Genomic DNA, 3,032 nt, shown 5'->3' on the forward strand with positions numbered 1-3,032 from the left:
GTAGTCCCCAAAAAGAAATAACTTGTTTTTGTTAGTGAGTATTTGATATTAACAATTTGCTATTGGAAAGATGGAATATGAGTAGGATGAGGGTTATTTTTCTCCTTTACCAGGGGTCACTTGGTATGGAAAGACTTTTTCATCACCCTGTGCAATGGGATAGTGATAGAATGACCCAGCAGACAGCAAAGAGGCTGCCAAGGAAGCCAATGCATCAAACAGAATGACTGTGTAGATCCCAAAACATCAGAGCAGCATCTTTGTGGTGGCAAAGAGCTAGGAACAAAGCAGATGCCCAAATCTGCGGCTGCACAACTGGGGAATGACCAAAGCTTTGCACAGATATGACACGCCAAGAAACAACCAGTGGGAAGAAGACACATGAACCGAAGCCGGGGAACGTCAAGAGAATCAAAAAGTTACACCCAGTGACCACCATAATGTCTACGGGAAGAGAACCAACTGTGACCCTGAACGAGTGACCCTGAGCACTGGGAAGTGAGAACGCCTGAGTGTGGTCCCAAAGAAGCGCGATCAGAAGGCGCTCTCCCCTCCGATCTCGAGAGAGCACGGAATGATGCCAGCAGACTTGGGCACACGATGTTTAATTGCACTGAATTGTCCCCATCCCCCACCCACTTCAGTGGTCTCTGTTACAAAGGATGCTCGCTGGGAGGAGAGGAGGGACAAATGGTGCTGATGTCAGAACAAAAGACAAACAAAAGAATCAGGAGCGCCATCGTGGCAGCTGTCGAAGGTATTTTCTTAGAGAAAGAGCATTGCGACTTGAAGCTGGGAATGGTCAAGCCAAGACACAGAGCAACGTTTCTCTTTCTTCCCAGTCTGAGCCTGGCCTGAAGCATAAGCAGCGACAGGGCAGAGGTGGCGGAATGGCCGCTGCCGCCCCCAGATCAGAGCAGTCACACTTTGGCTTTTTTGAGGAACTCAAAGAGTTTCACCCATGATTTAAGGATGTGGCCACATTTTATTTTTACAATTTCTCTAGGATACAGGCAGGGCCAGGAACTATAGCAACATTCGAGATGAAACAGGCGAAACAAAGAAAGGATTCTCCTTGTGAGGGAGGTGAATGGCAGACCCCCAGTTTGACCTCACAACTTTCTGGTCCTTCCTGCTTGCCTCCGATAAGCTTTGCTGTAGAATGTAACTGAAATGGATAAAAAGGGACCAGAAATCTGGAAGAATTCAGAGCAGGCAGGGAAGTAGTGACAATTCAGGCTAGCTACATTGTCCATACATGCCATCCAATTCTCTTAGAATTGAGTTGAACGGCTGTGGTCGACCATGTAAAGAACGTATATCCATACAGTCCCTACATGCTACTCAGTTCCCTCAGAATTAAGTCGAGTGGCTTCGTAAAGAGCATGGGGATGAACATTCTTGGTTTTCAATAGTCAGCCTGGAAGCCAGGAAGACCTAGGTTCCAGCGCCACTGCGACTGGACTCCATGGGCTCACCTCTGTGTCCTGGGCCACGCCCCAAGACTATGACTTGTAGACACTCAGAACTGGAAGGGACCTTAAAGGGCTTCTCATCCAAACCTCTCATGTTACTAATGAGGAAACTGAGGCCCACAGAGGTCATGTGATTTGCCCTAGGTCACAAAGGAGTAAGTGGTTGAGCCAGGATTCAAACCCAGGTCTTCTGCCTCCAAAGCTGGCATTCTCTCCTACTGTATCTTGGTGCCTCTATGTAAGACCTCCAATCAAAAGATGGAGCGTTCGATACATGATGGTGGACATTTTAAAGACCGCAGGACCCGGACACACGGTGTCCTTCTGCGTCACTGGGATGGCGGCATCGTGTCTGTGTAAAGGGGACTTGTTGAGGAGACTAACACACATTGGTATATCTTGGGGTGATGGGGAAGACACGGCATTATGGAACCACCCCAGCCTTGGAGTGTCAGGGACCCCAGAGGCCGGGAGCTTTCTCTCTGTCCTCAGCACCTTTGAGGTTGAAGGGTTTCTGGACATAAGGAAAGTGGAGGCAGCAGCTCTCACACATTACCAACAATACTTTGAACAGCATTTCCTGCAACCTTGCTACTTTAAGAGACCAAGTGACTTCACGTGGATTCACAAGGAAGCTGTGATTTTATTGGGATAGAGAATCCCCTTCTCCAACAGAGATTATATCCCACTCATGACTTAGTAGATCAAGTCTAGGGAAGTGTCTTAGGACATAGAGGTAAAGTAACTTACCCAGGGTCACCTAGCTATCAGACTGTGTCAGAAGCAGGATTTGAACCCAGGTCTTCTTTTCTCCAGACTCAGCCCACATGACCCATGAAGTCATGCTGCTGCTATTTAACAACACATTAGAAAAACAAATCAGCAACCAATGGGGCTGTAGATTTCCCAAGGCGCGTGGCCTCCTTACCTTCAGCGGTGCCCGAGAGTCCATCTGCTTTGAAATTGCTGGTACTTTTCTTCCGTCTGTGTTTTTTCCTATTGGCATGCGGGGAAGGCGGAGGATCGAGCTTGGGGCTTGTGGTGCTGGATATGCTGGGGCTTGAACAGACTGAATCTCCCAAACCTGTATCTGCAATTTACACAGAAAAGTTAAAAAGAATGATCATTAAAATGAACTGTAATTCAATTCCATTCAATACACCTTTCTTTGAGGCTACATGGGGCAGAGCAGGTACGGATCCCAGGTCCAATAAGAAAGAAATCTGTCTGTCTGTCTATCTATCTAGCCTTCTATCCTGTTTGTCTGTCTACCTATCCATCTATCTAACCTATTTGCTTGTGTCTCTATATCCATCTATCCATCCTTCCATCTATCCTTCTATCCATCCATCCATCTATCTTGTTATTCACTTACCTTTCCATTTGTCTATCAATCTATCTAGTCTCTTTACCAGTGTCTGTATATCTATCTGTCTGTCTGTCTGACAATCCATTTATCTAGTGTATTTGCCTCTCTGCCTCTCTCTCTCTCTCCCCCCCCCCCCCCCCCTGGAATTCTAAATTCTAAAGGACACTGGAGAGCATGTCATCCCAGTT

General features: G+C 47.0%; 1 long non-coding RNA gene across 1 annotated transcript; it reads right to left on the minus strand.

Moving 5' to 3' along the window:
* Positions 1-965: 965 nt before the first annotated feature.
* LOC114036679 lies at positions 966-2,568 on the minus strand. Its single transcript, XR_003568354.1, has 2 exons — positions 2,404-2,568; positions 966-1,168 (listed from the first exon to the last, which is right to left on the minus strand). It is a non-coding gene; the product is annotated as an uncharacterized LOC114036679 (long non-coding RNA).
* Positions 2,569-3,032: the final 464 nt, after the last annotated feature.

The sequence above is a fragment of the Vombatus ursinus genome, unplaced genomic scaffold (genome assembly GCF_900497805.2).
Source record: "Vombatus ursinus unplaced genomic scaffold, bare-nosed wombat genome assembly UNPS02009960.1, whole genome shotgun sequence".
NCBI classification, from domain to species: Eukaryota; Metazoa; Chordata; class Mammalia; order Diprotodontia; family Vombatidae; genus Vombatus; species Vombatus ursinus.